This window comes from Protopterus annectens, chromosome 5.part0 (genome assembly GCF_019279795.1).
Source record: "Protopterus annectens isolate FY-2018-M chromosome 5.part0, PAN1.0, whole genome shotgun sequence".
Classification (NCBI taxonomy): Eukaryota; Metazoa; Chordata; order Ceratodontiformes; family Protopteridae; genus Protopterus; species Protopterus annectens.
In genome coordinates, this window is record NC_056735.1 from 1,008,605,049 (window position 1) to 1,008,627,568 (window position 22,520).

A 22,520-nucleotide genomic window follows, 5' to 3' on the forward strand; every position below is an offset into this window, starting at 1 on the left:
ACATAGCTTTAAAACTTTATACCACAATAGAGATACCATTTGCTACACAAAATGGTTGCACATTGTAAATAGACTTGGCATGAGCAGCAGTGAACTTCGCTTCCCTTAAAACTCACAGTTCCTTGAAAATGTACTTGAAAATTCCACCTGCTAACTCTAACTTGGGCATTTCAATTTCTCTCTCTCTTACAAAGATACCACACCCCTCAGGCCTCACCCTTAGTGCAAGAAATCTTGACAAAGCCTAAAATAAATAGGGACAGATTATAAATATGGCTCTCAGAAACTTAGAAAATTGCAAGAGTAACAGGATTTGTGTTAGTATGCATTTTTCTAAATGACATGACATCTAAAACTGAAATGTCTCATTATTTAGCAACTTCAATCCTTTTTAAGAGGACTATGGGGCAAAAATCTGGACAGCTGAGGGGTATGCTACCTCCCTCTTATACACACACACCAAATAATTCTGGTCAGACTTGAATTAGTTCTGGGAAGGTTGCACTGAACGGCACCGTGCTTGATCTGAAGTGGGTGAAATCCTGGTAGCTAGTGATTGCAGCTCAGCAATGTGGAGCATTAAAGCATTTTTAGCAGAGCATTGTTTCATCACTACCTGTTGTGTTTGCACATAAGCTGTAGTTATTTCATACATTTGCCTTTTTTTGATTACTACAGAGTACATTTACCCACCAGAGCTATTGTGTTTTGACTTCAGTGTGGAGCTAGTTGTTGCAGGGCTTGGCTTTTAAGTAAGATAGCAATGCTTATTTACCATATACCATTAAAGCCACCCAACTACAAGTGTACTAACACACAGACACTGATATAAGACACTGGTCTCCAATAAAATGTAATGAACTTCTGAAAACACTGTAATCCTGTCCTTTTATTACAAATACTGTCATATGCATTTCAATACCCAAGGCTTATACATTATCTAGCTATGTAAATATTCTCTGCATGGCAACAACGAAAAGGCTTTCAATGCTGGCAATTCTTTAACAATATGCTTACTAAAGCTTACTTGCATCTTACAATGTCCCAAGCTTACTAAAGCTTACTTGCATCTTACAATCTCCGACAAGCTTACCTGATGTTCATTAAACCATGGCTACTTAAACAGAGCAACAGGACACTGGGATAGCATGCAGTTCCTGAATAATAAGAAGCATAAATCAACAGTATAAAATCTGATAGAAAACCAGAACATTTTGCAAAATCAAGGACAGATGAAAAGCCACGGTCGATTTGTGATCTACCTTGGATGGGGAATACTCTGCACACTTACTGCATAACTGCTTCTTGCCTTCCTTGGACACATCCCGAGCCACTACAATGGGGGCTGGGGTGCAATAAGTATGTCATAATTTGAAATGTCTCTGGCTGACACTGATGGCTGACACTCCTACCTCTCAACTTCAGAGCAAGAAATCTGGACAAAGCCATACATAGAACTAGAAGTGGGACACAGGCCCAAAAATAAGGCCAATTTTTAAATATTGTTCTTATTAACTTAATAGAACAGGTAGATCTTGCATTAGTACAAATTTTCTGAAGGGTATAAAATCTGAAACTCAAATGTCTGCCATTATTTTCTAATTTCAATCTTTAATGACTTGCCACTAATTTGCCAGAAACCACAATTTTATGAAAAACAGACCAAAATGTGATGCAAAAATACCTGTCAAAAAAGGGACACCTTTTTAATATTAACAGTTAACTTGAAGCAGCTAACAAAATAATAGCATCCACGTGCATTTCTGAAATAAAGGTAATCTATAACTGATCATTACAGTTATAACTGTAAACCCTCCACATTTTCTTCCAAAATTGCCATTTTGGAGGAGGGATTATTAGGGGAGAGCAACATTTTCAGCCAGAATTGGGGACAATTGAGATGTTTGGATATTCCTAATCTACAAAGTGATTTGCACATACCTCTCAACCTCTTAATGCAGGAAATCTGAACAACGCCAAATATATTGGGGAACATACAAACACTACTAAAAATTGCTCTTGTATAAACTTAGACAGTCTTGCATTAGCATGCATTTTTCTGAAGGTTACGACATCTGAAACTCAGTGTCTGTCATTTAATGGCTTCATTCCTAAATGATTTGCTAGAAAACCACAAATTTTATGAGGAACAAACCAAAAATAAGCAGCAAATATCTATTAATTCTGCAAAGATATGGACAACTGAGAGGTATAGTTCAACCGGGGCTGTCTGAGTTTGATACCCCCCCCTCACAAAATCATGGTCAAATGGAGCCTCCCCCCCTTGCAGCCATTCCAATGTCCCATTCCTTTGTTATTTTGCCCCATTTACCATAAACACTAATGTGCATACTGCTTTACTTCTGCGATGATTTAGGATTTCATTTGAAAGTTTTATTTTGCATTTTACAGCACAAACCCTAATAGATATCTGTTAAAGCAATGCAGTCTCAATGAAAGTAGACTAACATTAAAACTTCTCTGCCCTTGAAACTCACATGCATTGAAACAGCACTGAAACCCACTTTCAGAGAAAATACATTTTGCCAATTGCAAATATTAACTCTGGGCTGTCTTCAAAATCATAGGCCCCTCGAACATAACATACACATGCTCTTTGATACGCCTTCCTGACTGTATTACATTATATTCCTTGTACAATACAGTACAGTTGTTAAAGGGCATTTTAAATTAATTGTTTTGAAAAATTTTCCAGTAAACAAAGAAACAAAAAGCATCCACCAATGACAAAATTGCCCAATTCAGAACATTTCCATCATAAAAAGTCTACTCAAGTCCACCAGTATCAGTAAAAAATATACACAATCTCTGTAGTAAAATCCACATTGAAGAAATTTGTAACTAATAGAGGTTGCTGTTAGCAAACACTTTATATGTCATTGTTTAATCTACAAATAAAGTGCCTGTTACCCTTGAAGAATAAATTGCCTTTGTTGCATGCAGTAAAAATGAAAAGCTAGTAATACCGCAATAGAGAATGGATAGCAAACTGTTAACAGGTTCATAGTTACTAGGTAACTTTGCCAAAAGGACTGCAGCATCCACCCCCTTTACAACACAATACAGCATCAGCAATGCATTTACCTACTGTGGGAGTAGAACCCACAACCTTCAGCATCTAAAGCAAGTACACTATCTGTTGTGTTATTAACAATGCAAGCAGACTAAACATAAGCAGCACTAAACTTTTGCTCCCCTGCAGCTCTCAGCTCCTTGTAAAATCTACTAGACACTCAGCTGTATCTCTGAACTTTGCAGCACAAGAAATCTGGAAAAAGCCGAAAATTATTGGGGCAAAGGCCAAAACCAGGGACACATTTTAAACATTGCTTGTATAATGTTTGAAAGTTGCTAGAATAAAATGCTGCGTTACCACCATACATTTCACTGCCACGCCTTGAACCCAGGGGACCCGTGCAAAACAGTCAAAGCAACGCATCACTACGCCAAATCAGCTGTTTTGTGAAAGAGGAAGACTGAAACTTTACCATTTAGTGAATTCAGTTCTCACCATAGCACAGCTGTCAACCTCTTAGCACAAAAGACCTGAACAAAGCCAATAATGGGTGACTACAACCACCAAACATTCAGTGAATTCAGTTCTCACCATAGCTCTCAACCTCTTAGCAAATAACACCCGGACAAAGCCAGTAATGAGAGAATATAGCCTCCAAACATTTTCAGTGAAATCAGTTCTTACCATAGCTCTCAACATTAGCAAAAAACCTGGATGAAGCCAATAAATATCTGAACAAAGCCAATACTGGGTTAATACAGCCCCCAAACATATTCAGTGAATTCAATTCTTACCATAACTCTCAACCCTAGCACAAAACCTGGATGAAGCCAATAATGGGGGGAATACAGTCCCAAACACAGGGATACATTTCAAATATCCATCTTGTACACTTAGAAAATTGCTAGAATAAAAGCTTGCTTTTGTTACCATACACTTTCTGACTTTCTGAAGAATATGAAGTCCGATATTGAAATGTGTTTTTTTAACATTTAACTACCCAACCATAGATAGGAAAAATTACTCATGCCAGAACACAAATGCCCAGAGATTCCTCGATTTTATCAATGCAAATGCTTTGGAACAGCTAGTCAATACCCCAACAAGCGGTGATACTATCTTGGACTTGGTATTAACCAACATGAGTAACCACTGCAGCACCCCCTACAGTATTATCCTCCCTGGCAAGATCCAACCATAAAGCAGTCACTTTCGAAGTCACCATCTCCCCTGACCCCCTCTAGCTAGGGTTAAACAAAAAAACTTCTCCAAAGCTTATTACAATCTCCTGAGGAATGTATAAACAGTTTCACAGCCTCCTTCACCTCTGTAGTAACTGGCACAGATATCCAAATTTATACCAAAGTACTATACAAGCATTTATATAGACACATGGAATCAGGAATACCCAACAGGACAAAATCATCCACCGCAAGGAAGAGTAAACCTCTCTGGTGGACATCTGCAATAAAGTATATAACAAAAGGAAAAAATTACAGTCTAGGACCAAGGAGGAGCAGGTGCCCAATTGGAAGCAATCTCTCCTTAGCCTGAACAAGCAAATAAGAGCACTAGTGAAATCCTGTAAAGCCAACTTAGACTCCAAATTGGCCACATCTACACCAAAGTACTATACAAGCATTTATATAGACACATGGAATCAGGAATACCCAACAGGACAAAATAATTTTGTGGCTATGCAGGAGGCCTATCAAAGTGAGGCCTGACAATGCCCTGTATGCCAGGCATAAATTGCCCCTCAAAACCTATAGGAGACAGAATACAGGGATAGGGCCTTGAGGCGACCTGCATAGGACATATTACTTACACCATGTATTCTTTTAGTGAGGAACCCCTGTGGACTTTTCAGTTATTGGATATGCCTGATATATAGTTATTGGATATGCCTGGTTAGGTATATACCAAAGGGTGCATTGTACTCAATGATAGGTCTGATGGAACAATGACTTCCTTGGACTTAGATGCCATACCTTTGTTTATAAGTTGTGCAACATATAAGGATTTCCTCAACACAGCAGACACATAATGATCAAAGGCTAGATTACTACCTGTGTGTGTCCCCAAGTCCCTGACTACTGGGTCAACTCTAAGGGGTGTGTTGTCAATATGATAGTATCAGGTATGGATGACTTCCCAGAGCAACTACAATCCTTGGGACTATGAATATGAACCTGTATTTTCCAAGCATCCAAATATAAATCTGGCTTCTTGTGACTAATGTTAGAAAAATCAGAATTCTTATAACAAGAGCTGTGTATAGTTCAACAGCATTATTTAAAACCTTCAAATAATTCACAAGAGGACATCACTAATATTAAACGGACATACAACATTATTCATGCAGACAAATTTAACTTGTATAAAAAATGACTTTGCAAACCTGAAAAAAAACTAAATAAAAACTGTACAAACAAACATTTTGGGTTATGCCAAATGGTTGCCAGACATCCACACTGTCACTTTACAAAGTAATAACACAGTACCACACAAACTAACCAACATTATCCCTATACTCCAGTTTTAAATTTCTGGTAAAGAAACAAAAACCTTGTTAGCAAAGAGGAAAAAGCAACAGAACTTAAACATTGTTTTTACAAACCAAACAAACACAACCTTATTTTATTCCTTTTTTGCTGTATGCATTTTATTGCAAAACAGATCAGCCAGCACTTGCACACGCAATAACACAACCATACACATGGATTCATAAAAATCAGTCAGTTTGGACCACAATCCTAATAGTGCATAATAATGAACACTTCAGTCTATTAGTAAGGAGTATGTTCCCTGGTAATTGTTATCAACCAAACTCACTTATTTCTGCAACCTTCCTACCTTTGTGGAATCCCTCTCTGCTCCTGAAACAGCTTGCTTGCTCCGATTTTAATGGCAAGACCCTCTTCGTGGACACAACACGGCATCTCGGCTGGCGCCCATCTAGAATACAAATTTCACGCACACGCGAAGATAAAGACGAAACCGCATGGAAAAGATGAAAGGGTCGCAAGCACCTCCATTTGTACGATCGACGCAAAGGGAGTTCTTAAAGAAGAACGCCCTTAATTTACTTCTAATAAAAAAAAAAAATTTACTCTCCTGGCCAGCCGATTCCAGGGGGGTGCAAGTGCACCCCCTTGCACCTGCCTGCGGGCGCCCTTGTTGCTAACTAGTTTTAGCAGGTGATACATCTCATACTGAAGTATTTAATAAATGAGTGAGGGTCTTTACATATTTACTTTTATATATACAGTTTATAAATATAGATTTTCATAGGCTTTAACACATGTATATATGTTCACTTTTTATGTTTTTACAGACTTGTATAATTGTTCATAGGTTTTATGTACTCAATATTTTATGTTATGTTTTTAAAAATGGGTGTCACTGTTTGTTCTAAAACTTAACTGATTGGATAATTGAATGTATTCATTTGTATTTAACTTGACCATTTTTATTTGTCAGCTGTCTGAAGAAGTTTGTGTTACACATAAACGAAAAGCGCTTAACTATTCCAATTGTACGTGCCTTCCTTACTTCTCTGCTCAGTGATTTGTTTTTTCATACTGAAGTATAACACATGCATTGATGTAGTAAAGAAACCACAATATAAGAAGGAAGTTGTTTCTCTAAAGAGGTAAGTATTTGCAGGTATATCGACCTAAAAAACAAAGAAAAGCACAAGCACGGCAGGTATAAAATCCAGATAAACTTTTAATGCGTAAGCATTTTCACATCAACTTTGACGCTTCATCAGACAAACAGTTACTAAATACAATGGTTTAAATAGCTATTACTTCATTTCAAAAAGACCAATAACAGGTCATTTCTTATTCAGAACACTAGAATAAGATTCAAACAATAAAAACAACATAAACACACATAAACACATCCGAATAAAAATATCAGAATAAAAAATCTGCAATATATATAATATCTAAGACATACCTATTTATTAAGTGGCCTGTCTCTTAAAAAAGATTTAAGAGAAACCCTGTCATTTAAACCAAAGTCTTTATCAGCTTGAAGCCTAAGGATCCATTTTATCTTCATTTTCTCAGTGGTATTTTTAATATTACCTAACCTAGGACTCCTAAGGGCTGATTCTAATACCATAAAAGTAAATGTATGTGTGGTCCCATTCTCACAAACATGCCTTGCCAGGGCATTAGTAGTATCTTCTCTATTTATAGCATATATATGTTCACAGACCCACTCCCAAGGGGTTCTTTTGTTTTTTCCAACGTAAAATGCTGGACATCTCTTACATGATGCTAAATAAATTAAGTCCCTTGTCCTGGAATTTGCATATTTAGAAAACTCATACGATCTCCCCGTGGTGGGGTGAATGAATTTGTTAGTATTACCTATGTAATCAAAAAAATTACACCTTCTACAGCCAAACGTTCCTACCCTCTCTGATGTTAAATTAACCTTGTTCTTCATATTATTCTCATAACATAGTAAGCATTTGAGAGATTTATTATTCTTGTAAGTAAATTTAGGGCTATCTCCAACTAGTTCTTTAAGTTGTTCATCAACCAGCAGAAAACCCCAATTTTAACGAATACGATGACATATTTCTAAATTATTCCTTGTAAAAGGAATAACTATTCTACATGTATTAGAATCATAATTTTGTCTTTCTTCTATATGTCTCCTATTTAGGTGACGATTCCTAAACACTGCCTACTTTTCCCTTTCGGATATATATATTAGCTCCTTCTATAGATAGAGTGCATTCATTATCTTTATAGCCTCTCATTCTAAAATTATTCTCTAAACTCTGTAATTCACTTTTACAGTCATCATCTCTATTGGTCATGCTGGATGTTCTTAAGCCCTTCATTTAACGATATTTCTATAAATGTGGTGTGAGTGCATACTGTTTCTATGTAAGAGGTTATTCCTCTTACATGCCTTTTTATAAATGGTGGTAAATATATCATGTCCATTCTTCACTAGATGGACAGCCAAAAAAAGTGTGTGTGTGTGTGTGTGTGTGTGTGTGTGTGTGTGTGTGTGTGTGTGTGTCTATAAACACACACACACATATATATATATATATATATATATATATATATATATATATATATATATATATACTTGGAAATGTCTAAACAGCATTATATCAACCCCAAAAATATATCAACTCAAAAATATCTAAATGCAAAATATTTACAATATCTAACCACATCCAAAAGAAATGGCTTTGCAGGGGGCAACACACCTTTGCACCCTCACACCCCTGGTAATTATATGAACCAACTCTGAGGTCACACAGTAGTGGGGAAAGCCTATAATAACTTTGATTTTTGTCAATATTTTGTGTTTAGATATTTTTGAGTTTACATATTTTTAATGTCGATATGCTATCTGAATATTATTAAGTATACCCATATATTGAACTTTAGAGGCTAATAAAGGGGTTTAGCATAGCTTTGGTTGTATGCGAAACTGCTTTGTTAGCTCAAAGCTCTACTTAAGTCCTTAGAAACCTAAATGGATATTCTAATATCCAACAAATTCTGTTACTAGGCCTGAATCCACATCCTTAATTCTATCTCATAATATACCTTGTGCAGAAGATTGTAATTGCACAACACTCCCCTATTTTGTGGTCTTAAATCTGGGCATGATGTTAAAGTTTAAAGAGCATTGTTCCATGGAAATCAATAAAGGCAATCAGAGACCAGGATGCCTTTCTGGACCTCAAATATACCTGATGCCCTCTGTCTAGTATTTAAATGTCAATAGGTTTCATAACATCTTGGAGTACATATTATTATATATAATGTAAATATTAGAAAACCAGCTGCATTTATATGTCTTTTTGGCTTTAAAATATAGCCAATGTAATTGTGTGATGAAAATGCTATGTAAATAATAATGTTTTTAAAAATAGGCTAGTAATGTGCTCTGCATACTTGAAAAGCCATGCATGTTGGAGAAATTGTTCATTATGCGTCCAATTATGCAATTTATTCTGGAATAAAAGAAGGGCTTATCTAGCAATGTCAGATTTATTAGAGAACTTTTTGAGTCTCAAAGGGGAGGCTTGGGGGAAAGGCTCATAGTCTTGTACTGGAGATTGTGTGTGGAGGCTATCACAGTGTCTCAGTGAGAGGAGTATCCTCATGTTGGTAGAGGAACTACAAGAAAGAAAGAAAAAGAAAGAAAGAAGTTAGAGCACCAGTTAACTGCATGAGATGATCAAGAGAAACAATATAATTGTGGCCCTGAAGAGGGATGCTCTTGGTATGATCCAAGTTCATATTGGGCCTGTATGTGTTTTACAAGGCCCACTGTTTGCTAGATTGGTGTAGCCATCTGCAGGTTATCATGTTCTGTTGGAGAGACTATTTTTTAACATATTCCTTACATGTTTGGATAAAACAATGGATAAAAGCTGCATTTTCAAAGTTGTGTGCTCAGTATTGTGAAAATACATCTAGTGTCATGCTTACACTTATCAGGGGTATCAGAACTTGTCAGAGATTTGGGATGCATGGCTAAGCTTAAAAAGACCCTTATGGTCATTAGCCTAGTAAACACCTATAAACCTATAAGCAGTGGGCAACAGCCACGTTATTCTGCACCAAGTATCTACTAAATTCATGCTGCAGGTTAGTGATTTACTACTTTCCCTACAAACCTCAAAGGTGAGAATTAAGTGTACTTAAAACCTGCAATATAAGTCACTGTCTTAATTGCACTTAAAATGACTGTTTTATCTTTAGTTCAATTGCAGCCAAGAGATTTAAAGTTTCCTAGTACTAGATAAAAAGCATGAGATTTCCATGTACTGTGTTTTTCCTGTTTTGAGAATTTAAGTGTGTGCAACTGTGTTGCATTCCAAGTTACTGAATCAACTACAATAACTCTGGTATGTGCTGCCTGAGTCAGTTCCAGTTGGCAAACACAGAGCTGTGTCTGTGTTCTACTAAAGTGTTTTCAAAAAAATCAGGTCAACAATGGAAACATTAAATGAAAGCCTGATACTAAAAGGGAAGGTTACCAACCTGTACATAGTGACTTTACAAGAGACAGTGAACTACTGCATCTTCAAAGTATTCTACCTTTAATAGAGCTGTCTAAGGAAGATGATACAGAATCATAACTGGTTAATTTGAATAGTATGCTTCACAAGAGAACAGAAGCAGAAATGAACTGGCAACAATTATGTCTTCCTAATTGGCTGGAGATGCTATAAAAAATTAGCACTATGTAAATGATACTGTTTTTAAGATTAGACTGTTAATGTTCATAGGGATAAATTCCACCTACAGATTTCTCAGCCTTTCAGAGACATAATGTAGTGGCTATTAATTAAAAGAGGAGCTGAAGCGGTAGGTAAAGTGAGTTGGCTATTAAAGTACTGCAGGTAGGAAGCTACCATTTTATGTTAGCTTACTGAGCTTGGAAACTGTTGTCATTGTTAACAGCACTGCTTTCACATAAAAAGGCATTGGATGGGAGCATGCAGCTTAGAGCTTTACTTAAACTTTGCTTCAGGATGATCTCACACAATTTGCTGTTTACCTGAAAATAACACACTCAGAAGTTGCACTTTAATGTATGTGTATGGATAGCTGATGCTGAGGATTAAAGTGAATATTGTCCCTCTTAGCTTACTAATGCCCCTTAGTTATTCCAGAAATAAATCAATTCATCGGCTAAATTTATAGTATATGGTGCCTATGGTTTAGAGAGATATTTGTGAAATTTTCACATTATGCAAACTAAACCTAGTTGTTGTTGTGTCTTTCGGCTTTTCCCGGTTAGGGGTCACCACAGCGGAACTCCGGTCTGCTAACGATTGGCAGTAGATTTTTACATGCCGAGTTGCCAGCTCTGATGCACAACCTTCAACGAAGGTATGTCCATTCACGCATGTCTCCACACAGAAGATTTTCTAGCTGAGAATCGAACAGGACAACGTCGAACTGTGAGGCGACAACATAATATATTTTATTAAGGGCGGCAATATTTAGCTCATAATCCCTCCCTGGGCAGATATTGGTATAATCAGGCTAGGATCCAAAGCAGGATCAATACACTCAGTTAATATGGTTGCAGTATTCATTTAAATTGAGTAGGAGAGGTCCTAAAAAAAGTAATTTATGTAAGGCCCTTTTGTATATTGCATCTATTTATTAAGTTGATTTTCCCTGGTCTAGTGCAAGGAGTTCACTTTTCATGGGGTATCCACTTCAATTTCTACTGGCATACATTTTCACCCTAGAAGAAGTAAGAACAGCACTAAGGAAAATGAAGTCAGGGAAAGCAGTAGGCTCAGATGAAGTCACAGCAGATATGATAAAGATACTGGGTGAGATAGAGGAGAAATGGCTCCTAAAGGTAAAAATAGCTGTGTGGAGAGAAAGATGTATCCCAGATGAATGGAGAATAAGCATACTCATGTCAGTGTACAAGAACAAAAGGGATATCCACAACTGCGGGCAGTACAGAGGCATCAAACTCCTATCACATTGCACAAAAGTTGTGTAGAGGGTGATTGATAAATGAATGTGCAGAGTAGTGAATGTGCAGACTAGTAGAATGTAAGATGGGAGATGAGCAGTTGGGATTCAGATCAAGATGCAGCACAACTGACCCAATGTTTGCAGTGAGACAGATACTTGAGAAGAACTAGAGATGAGAAGAGAGTCCAACTGGGTATTCCTAGATTTGTAGAAGGCATATGACAAGGTCCCAAGAAAGCTGATCTGATCTGGACAGTACTGTGGTGGTTTGAAGTCCCAGAAACATTGGTAGAATTAGTGCAGGCTATGTACAAGGACTCAATGACTCAAGTATGCACAGTATTCAGTCTCATAGAGGGGTTCCCAGTGGGAGTGGGTATACACCAGGGTTCAGCTCTGCTGTTCATACTGGTGATGGACTACATAAGCAAACATGTCGGAGGAGACAGATCAACAAAGTTCTATGCAGATGATGTGGCATTGCAGGCGGGCTCTGAGCTAGAACTTCACCAAAGGATAGCAGAATGGAATACAAAACTGAAGGCATATGGGATGAAACTGAGCACAGATAAGACAGTGTTAATGGCAGAAAACTGGCAAAATCAGAAGAAGCTGAGAATAAAGATAGAAGTAAAGATAGTGGAACAGGTGAACAGCTTCAAGTGTCTGGGAAGGGTGGTTGAGGAGAAGGGAAGTCTGAATGAAGAGGTCAGAGGGACTGCAGCCAAGTGGCATAGAGTGTCAGGTGTAGTCTATTATAGAAGAATGCCAAAGAAGTGAAAAGTAAGGTGAATAAGACAGTGGTGTGACCAGTACTACTGTATGGTACAGAAACATGGGCAGTAAAGGCAGAACAGCTGAAGAAGCTAGAGGTGATGGAAATGAAGTGCCTGAGAAGGGTGGTAGGATGCACATTGCGGGACAAACGAAGAAATGAGGACATAAGAGCAGAAGCCAAAGTAGCTCCAATTGCAGAAAAAATCAAAGAGAACAGATTATTATGGTTTGGACACATGTAAAAAAGCAGAAGACAATCTGGTGAGGAAGATTTGGGATAGACAGAAAGAAGGTAAGAGGAAGCGAGAACATCCAGCATAGAGGTGGATGGATTGTGTAAAAGAATATCTGTGACATGAATGTTGAAGAAGGCAGAAGTCTGGCACTGAATCAAGAGAGTTGGCGACAGTTAACATGATACCCCAACCCCATGTATTAAAAAATGGGAAAAGGCGGGCTGATGATGATGATGATAATGATGTATCCACTGCCTTGCAAAGAATGCTTATTGTATGAGTACAGAGAGGCTTAGAACTAGTTTTTCATATTTGATACCCATCTACTGGAATACATTTTCACCCTTGAATTGTGCCCTAGACACACTGCCTGTCTCTCAATTGTATAACACAGTGACTTAGCCTTGAATGCTTTTGGGTGCTCTCTGTCTCAGTCTGCTACTTAATGTTTCACTCTTGAATCCCTGCCTATTTCTCATTTCCTTCTCGGTCCTGTTCTGTTTCCGTCTGCACTCTCTTACTGATGTCACCTGCCTTGTCCTGTTCCGTCTCTTATATTATCTTCCCTCTCTGCATTTCTTGTTGATACTTTCCATCTTTTTTCCTCTTAGCTTTTAACTCTGACATTACTATTGCTGCCTCCCAGCCTTTTAAAACATTTTATTTAACTTCTGCCGCTCCTCAGTGATTGTTTCCACACAGAGCATGGCTGGGGCTCAGTTTGCTTCATCTTACTATGATTAGCTCTGCTTCACAACCCTCCCCTACCCCGTGTACACTCAACACTGGCATCACTTCCTTTTTACATGTCTTAGCCTCCTATCCCAATTTCTAACTTTGCATGTAATACCCTTCACTCCACCCTTTAACATCTTAACACCCATCTCAATACTAACCACTCATGTATTACTTGTCATCCATTCCGACTTCAGAAACTTAACAACCAAACCGCTTATCATTACACATACCTACCACTGTCATCATCCTTACTTCTCTTCAGATATCTCTTCAGATATCATAATTAATATCTCTTTCCATTCACATTACTACTTAACTAACATTATAAGTTCACACACAACATTCCTGTTCTGTCACATATTTCTTTTTATTATTATTCCAACTATGCATAGAGTATAGCGGTACTGCTGTTTGCCACAGAACTCCTTTCTTATCTTTGCCTGCCTTACTCATAATGGAGTAGCAAAGAATATTGACTGCATTACTCTACACCCCCCATTCCTCTGTTAGAAATCTGCTGGTGGATGTGCAGGTCCAGTGGACTAAATTTATTCATATATGAGCCCCATTCAATAAGAGAGCCTATTTCCTAACAGTTAAACTAATGCACTCCTGCAATGTGAAATTCACCAGCAATCTTGTAGCAAACCTCCTTATAATAATTATTACTTTTCTTCTCTTCTCCACATGACAAGTAATATTTAACCAAACTTTGGTCCTGCTGATGATATATTCCTTAGTCAACCAACTATAATTAAAGACCTATCACTGGCTTACATGTATGTCTGTAGTATCTATAACAAGTGGCCTCAATAGCAATTATGATCTGATCAATGCAACCCTAAAGCTATTGACATTACTGAGTCCTGGATGAAAGGTGGTGTTTGCTAAGAATATACCAGTACAAGGCATGCAGTAGGTGCAATTTACCTGCATGGGAGTAGGCAAGTCTATACCAGCTAGTGCTGAACAGTAGCAAAGCATTCTCAGACAATGAGCACAACTGCATACTTTTACACATTTTCTGGATGTCATACAAAGATACATTTAGCAGTAAACTATATCCAATCTGCATCATCTGTCTCCTTGACAGATGCTATATTTAACAATATTATCAGCATTACAGGGCATTGCAAACTCCTCATACTAGTTTATCTGAACTTAGACTGGAAAGTCCACTTTAAGCTCTTTTAAATATATTAGTTACTATACATCAGCTTATAAAATTATCTCGGATGGCATCAAATCAAACCAAGCCCTAACTCTAAAAAACATGATTTTGCTTTATATGGTTATGACCAATATACCAGATAAATTGAAACAAATGCAGCTACTCCCAAATTCCCTAAGTAGCCACTACCCTTATGTTCTGTCTGGTCATTTAAATGTTGTAAACCTAAACCCATTATTTTGACAACCAGAGTAATCCTTGATTCTGATGCAGATGGCTTCTCTGTAGAACTCCAACCATTAGACTGAAATTCTTTTTATCAGTGCAGTAACCTCATCACAACCCTCTCCATTGTTTACAGTCCTTTCTCTTCCATTCATGATAAACTATTCCCTAAGAAATGAACAAGAGTTCAAGGCAGACAGTCCTCCTGGCTTAACTCTGTTGAAACAATTAATAAAATATAGATGAATTCTGGCAGAAAATGAAAAGGTACCTTCCTGTATACATGTATATAAATTCAACATGTACCAATATTTTAAAAAAAGGAAACAAGGGTTTAAATCAATTGTGGCAAATCTGAAAATTGAAGAGAAGTACAAACCCAGTACCTTGGTCAAACAAAACAATTTTAGAAGGCATTAAAGCAACTCAACAGTTCCAAGGTTTTCCCAAAACTAGACACTTGCACTACAGTTAGCAAAGATATGTCTTCTCATCTAGGCCAGAATATCAGCAGTTTCCCATTATCTAACAGCATGACTTTTTCAAACCAATCTTCTTTACAACCATTGTCTCACCTTCATAAAGTTGTTGACTTCCCCAAATTTTATTTCTAGGCCATTACCAAAAATGAGAGATAAAGAACACATTGGAAACATGGAAACAGGATACAACCCTGAGTTATATACCATATTTTCTAAAATTCCAACATTAGCTAGCCATACACTCAATAGGCCTCTGGGATACATTTTCAAAATGTCACTTACTTCAAAACTCTTCCCTTATAGCTTTGTCCATGCCATAATTATCCCCTGGATAAATATCCTTCCTCAATCCCTGTAAATGCCTTTGGCCTATTACAACCCTTTGTCTAATAGCTACAATGCTTGAAAAAAATAGTAAATTATCAAATTCATAGTTTCTGTCCTAATTTTGACACTCTAACAGCTATATATTCTCTAACTGATCACATCTTTACAAATAATGAGCAAAGTAAACTTATATCTTTTTACATTTTTCAGAGTGCTTTTTAAAGTGCTTATCGTGTCATGTTGCTACATAACCTGTTAGACAAAGGACAGAATTTGTAAACAATCAACTCTTCTGACTAAGCAAACCTGTGTAGTGAGTGGCCAAGTGCAGGGTATGTGAGATTCAGAAACCCATTTACACGACACAGCCAGCTGAAATAACATAGACAGCTGTCCTACATGCCAATGCCTGTATAGTGAAGCAATGAGCAAGATAATAAGGTTAAATAGCATAATGGAACAATTCAGAAATGTTTAACCATTGTGCAGTGATGCTGCACCTGCCTTAGATTTATACACAACCATATACTTGTGTACAGCCTTTGTAAGCTACTGAATAATGTTAGGGGTTGCCACAGCAAATGTAAACTTCAATCTGAAAGATGCTCTTATAGCAACTGCTGTAGCTGAGTAACTGATGGTGCACAACATCACCCTTGGAGGTGCCCTCCATTATGCCAACATAATATAACTGCACCATGTGGTCAGGGACACCATGTAGGAAATCGTGGACATGAGTCACCCTTGTCTGCAGCCTCATGGGATTTATGGAGTACTCATCTCAAAGGATACAAAGGTATGTGTGGCTTTACATATATTGGCTACAGAGACCTTTCAGTGACCCACTGGGGACACAGTGTGGGTATCTCAGACATCTGACTCAAGAATATTCCACTAGTTCTTCAATGTCTTGCTTCTCTATGTGTGGGAGCATAAGTGGATTCCATATATACCAGAGGACAGAACAAAAAACATTTGGTACTTCTGTGCTATAGCTTGCTTCTTTGAGGTACTACGGACTATACACTTTGCTCACATTCAAACAAATGCCCCACTTGGTGAACTGGAAAGTAGGTATGTGAACCACAAAGTGTATCACTCCATGAACTGTCAGGTGGTCTGTAATGAACAGAGTAACATCAACAATGTGTGTGTAGGCTAACCAGACAATTTGTATGATTCCATAGGATCATGGGATCATAACAGGTTACTAGGCTATTGGTCCTAAGGCCTCTAAAGCCTAGCCATGTTAGAACCTTGTTCCCTTAAGGACCAAGATATGTCTATGTTTGCATGCAAGTCAAAGATCAGCACCAGTTGCCCCTGTCTAAGAGTGACATAGGTGAATCCCCAGGTGTAAATTTATCGCTTCCCATCCAATTGTCCAGGTTATGCTTAAATAGGGTTATAGAGGAGCTCTGATTTACATGAATTAGGAGTTTGTTCCAGATGAGTGGCAATCTCTGGGAGACATATCTGTCTCTCCAGCATGTCCTGTTAATATCACAGGCTAGGTTAACATCCCTAAAGTGAGCGAATCGTGTCTCATTGGCTTTGCAGATGTGCAGCAGCTTCATCAAAGCAGGGTCAGAGACTGCTCTGTAGGCCAGCCACAAGTCACCTCTAAGCAGTCTATATGATACTGAGTAAAATGTTAGAGCCTTCAGTCTGCCGTGTAGGTCTTGTGTTGTAGCCTCTGAATTTTCTTGGTGAGAAACCTCTGAGGTCTCTCCAGTTGCTGCAGATGTCTGGTGAGGTACATACAGAAGGGAGCATTGTACTCTATTATTGGTTTGATGAAAGCCAAGCACAGGGGAGTTATAACCTCCTTAGCTTTAAATGCTGTACCCTTGCTTATGATGTGTGTAACACCTTTTTTACTACTGTGTATACCTGATGATCAAAATTAAGGCTGCTATAAACTTGCGTTCCTTAATCTCATACAACTGGGTTTGAATTTATGGGGATATTATTAATATTGTGATTAGCAGAGGTTTCTCCTTTTGCTGAAGGAGATGATAATGCATTTTTTTGCATTTAGTTTAAGTCTGTGACTTTGACACCAATCATCTGTCTATGTAAGCCAATTCTGTAGTATGTTGACATCTTTTGGGGATTTGATGACTGCATCCAGATCGCAGTCATCAGCAAACTTTGTAAGCCATAGGCCATCTATTTTCATGTGGACTTCTGAAAAATAGATTCCAAACAGTAGGGGGCCTAACACAGATCCCTGTGGAACACCACTGGTAACAGGTCTGCTAGTAGAGTTGGCATCCCCAATTTTGTCTGTATGAGTTCTGTTTGTGAGCCACTTGCCAACCTGTCTAGTGATGTAAGGGTTAATCCTCACCTGGGTGAGTTTCTCAATGATGCCTGAGTGAGGGCTTGTTTCAAAGGCCTTGTATAGATTGAGATAGGCAATGTGAACTATTTTGTCTTCATTCAGGACATTGGTGACATTCTCAAAGAAGTCCACCAGGTTTAGCAGGCAAGATCTGTCCTTAACAAAGCCAAACTGAAGCTGGTCAAGAGTTTGACGGGTCACCTATATCCTTGTACTTCTGTGCTATAGCTTCTTTGCTATTATTCTTTCCATGGCCTTGCATATAAGGCTGGTTAGGCTTATGGGTCTATAGTTCCCAGGGTCGCTTGAGGGACCCCCTTTGTGCAAGGAGATTACAGTTGCTGTTTTTCACTTAGCTGGTACAAAGCCAGTGCTCACATAGAGAATGAAGAGCATGTTCAGAGGTTCCACTACCTCCTGTTTTACACCATTTAATAGGCAGCCTGGGATTTTGTCAGGTCCCATAGAGGCTGTGTTTTTGGCCTTGGAGAATACAGCTATGACCTGCTCTCTGGAGATATTAGGCAGAGAACTGGTAAAAGGTATGATATGGGGTATGATTGGTGGGGACAAGAGGATGAAGTTTTCACCTAACCTGTCTGCTAGCAAATTGGAGATGTCCTCAGGTTCAGTATAAGTGGTACCGACCACAGCTAGTTCAGCACAAAGCTGGGCCTTCCCTTTTAGATTTTGAATGTAGTTAAATAATGCTTTCTCATTTACCTTAGCTAGGGATATTCATTTAGTTTCATAATTATCTTTAGAGGACTTTACATGATGTCTAATCTGCTTGTTTATGCTTTGGTGGGAGTTCTTCCTTTTCTGGGACCATTCCCTATTGTTTTTTTGACAGCAGTTTCTTTCTCTTACTGTATAACCTATTTATGCTGGATGTCCACCAGGGTGGTTTATTTTTTTGTGAGGATTTTGATGTGATCCATTCTAGTATTGCTAAGTCTATACATTTATATAAGTGTTTCTACAGGACATTTGTGTACACCTCAGTATAGGGGTGATTGTTGTTAGGGTTGGCAGAGATTCTGAAACTATTGATGCCATCACTCAGTAGGCTATAATTTGTTTTTGAGAAATTTTTTAACCTTTTTGCTCCTGAGGGTGGGACAGGTATGATCATGACTTTGAATGAGACTGATTTATAATCAGACTTTACCAGGTAGGGCTCCACACATGGTGTTGTGCAATGATCCCCCATCTTGGTAAGCACTATGTCAAGGATGTTAGAGCCCTTTGTGGGAGTGCTGACTGTCTGCTCCAGAGCATTTGTGTTAACAAAGTCCAGGAACCTTTGTATGGGTGCATTTGTTCTCATATATGTTACTCACTTGATAGAAGGGTAGTTAAAGTCACTCATGATCAGGGTATTTGGTTGTATTAAGGGTGACTCAGGTAGGTCCAGGTAGGCTGTGTGGTTTTTGTGGTTCATGGTGAGGGACCTATAGCTAACAAATGATGTGGAGAGGAGTCTTTCCTACAGTTAGTTGAACTTAACCAGTCTAGAGGTGTATATGTCTTTAATGAAAATGGATACTCCTCCTCCCTTGGTTTTTTCACATTCGTTGTGTGGTCTGAACGTGTGGAAGGTATTGTAGCCCTGCACACCCAGGATACTCTCTGAGGCCTTGAACCATGTCCCTGTAACTGCACAGATATCACATCTGCCAGGCTGAGAAGTGCTTCAACTAAGTGCAGTTTCTGATTTAGACTCCTAGCATTAAGCAGCATAACCCTGAGTTTGTTTCCAGAGGATATTTTTACGTCAGGAATTTTGTTCTTATGACATTGTCTAAAAAAGGGATTATGGAGGAGGAAAGTACCTTTCCCAGCAACCTAAAGGCTAGAGGCGACAGTTGAAGACCATCTTTCACAAAGCAGTGTGGTCTGTCGACCACATTATCCAAGGCTGTCAGATACTAGATCCCCCTGGATTGACACCAGAAGCTAAGCCAAATGTTGCTGTCAATCTTTTTTTTTTTGTACTGTGGCATCATCCTGGGTGAGGGAAGAATTCTGCTTAGGGCTAGGGACATACCTGCCTAAGACACATAATCTGAAACTCCATCGTATCTCTTTTCATATAGTCCAGTGAAGTACGTCTCAAGTCATTCACACCAACATGGACTATGACAGAGCCATAAAAGTACTTGCTGTTGAGAGTCATGAGTGTGTGCATGATTAGAAGGATCCTGGCACCAGATGGGCAGTTGACCATGACCTTCTCCTTGTCCAGCCTAGGGAAATCTGTACCTCTCACTATAGAGTCACCTATGACCAAGACATTTGGTTTAGATATGTCTTGCCTTAGAAGCTTATTAGGTGAGACACTGATGCATGGGTTATTATGTGTAGTGGGTGCTGTTGGGACTGTATCATGTGCAGAAGGTTTGCATTTGGGAGGTCTTTGCTCTTTTGGTATATTTCTAGTGAGTACCTCCTTGTATGTGGGTTTATGTGTTATGTGTTTGGCATGTGTGAAAGGTGGAGTGTGAGTGCTGACAACCTGCTTCATATTTAGTTTGTTGTTATGTGAGAGAGAGAGAGAGAGAGAGAGAGAGAGAGAGAGAGCATTGATTCTAGATTCATAGTATAGATACATCTCTCGAATATTGTATTTGCATGTTTTAGGAGTAGTAGGTTGCCTGTATACAGGGTGCAATTGCTACATTGCCTCAGGATGCCCATGTCAATCAGGCTGGCTGGAGAAATGGTGGTAAACTAGCCGTCCATTATGCCAGGTATATTCTGTACTAAGTGGTTGAGTCTGGGTAGATTCACTGGTTCTGTTTTAGAACTAGTAAAATCAGCAAATCTATAGGAGGTCTAGGGGTAGAAACCTGCCCCAGTGCTTCAAAAAGCACTATTGGGTTGTTCTCTTGGCAGCAGTGTGCAACCATGTTGCACTCTGAGAAGCAGGGAAACTTAGGAGAGTTCCCTACATATGGCACACATGTGGCCTCCATCAAAGCTTTGTGAAGGGTGTCTTCCCACAGTTGAATCTTACGGCTGATGCTGGATATGCATTGTGACTAATGACACCAATAAGAAATTACCATAACCAAACTGAAGACATTTAAATCCACGCTCTAACACAAAACAGAAACATAACAGAATATGTGTTTGGGCTGCTGGAGTCACAGATTCATTGCCTTGATACATACATCCAGTGGTGACCTGCAATATAACCCCCATATGTGCAAAAATATGCAAAAATACTGAACATGTTATTATACTTAGGAAGCAACAGCAGCAGTGTGACCCCTTGCTGGGCCCACAGCTTTCAGCTCCATGAGCATTGGTTGCTAAAACAGATGAGGAGTCAAAGATGGAGCCAGTACCTGGGGATAACCGTGGCATGAGGAGGCAGGCACAGTAAGTTGTGGCACTAAAAATGAAGGTAGAACACTGCACATAGGTTTACAATATAGCTATTCAAGAGCTAACCAGATACAATATAGGAAACATAATACATACAAAAACATCAAATTGTGCTTATCCATGTATAGCCTGACCTAGCTGTGCATCGGAGATAGGCAACCCAAGTAGTAATAGATAAGGGACAGTCACAGTTATCATAATTTTCACAGGTAGAGAAGAGAGTACATAACTATACAAGAGCTAATCAGACATATGCTGTAAAAACAATGCCTACAAAAACACCTCTGCTTACCTTTGCATATGTTGGCCACACTGTTCATCAGATATAGGCAACCCAAGTAACAATGTACAAAGGGCAGGGCAAATTTATTGTCATTTGCACGGGTGGAGAGGGGAGTACATAACTATACAGGAGCTAAACAAACATATACAGTAAAAATGATGCATTCAGAAACACCAGACTGTGTTGCCATGCTGTGCACAAGACATATTTAACTCAAGCAGCAATGTACAGAGGACAGAGCACAGTTATTATCATTTGTACAGGTTATTAAGGGAGTTCAGAAGTGCATGTCCTTCAGAGGGAAGTGTGTGACTGGAGGCAAATGTGTATAAAATAAAAATTGCTTTTAGATGAAGTGTCAGAAATGGTATGAGGAGCTTAATGTTGGTAAGGGCCAGGGTCAATAGAAGTGTGGGATGTGCTGGTGGTCATGTTGTTTTGCACGTGTGTGTGTGTGTGTGTGTGTGTGTGTGTGTGTGTGTGTGTGTGTGTGTGTGTGTGTGTGTGTGTGTGTGTGTGTGTGTGTGTTTACTGGGAAAAAGACTCAGCATGTGATGCAACACTTTATCATGGCCTACTGGGGAGAGGATTCAGCTTCCTGATCACTCTGCCACCTACATGAGCCAGCTCTGGAAGTTGTATGCTGACTGTCCCTTGACCTTGAATAGATATTGTTGTGATACATGAGTGTGACCAACATCTGCCGGAGGATGTACCAGCATGACAATGACTATAGGGGTGGTCTTTCCTGGCTACCGACACAGCCACAACTGATGCAGCATCTTCCTTATCTGTGGCAATCTGAGGACATAGCAGAAGACCTGCCACTAGGATGGCCCCTCACCCTTGACAGATGTCCCAGAGTAGACACTGCATGCTCTGATGAATGATTCATTCCATCCAATGAACCACGTGTATTGTTTATGCACACCCATATGTCAGCATGTACAGCCTGAATCACAGTTACAACCTCTGCTGAGGTTCTACTAGAACTTGCTTG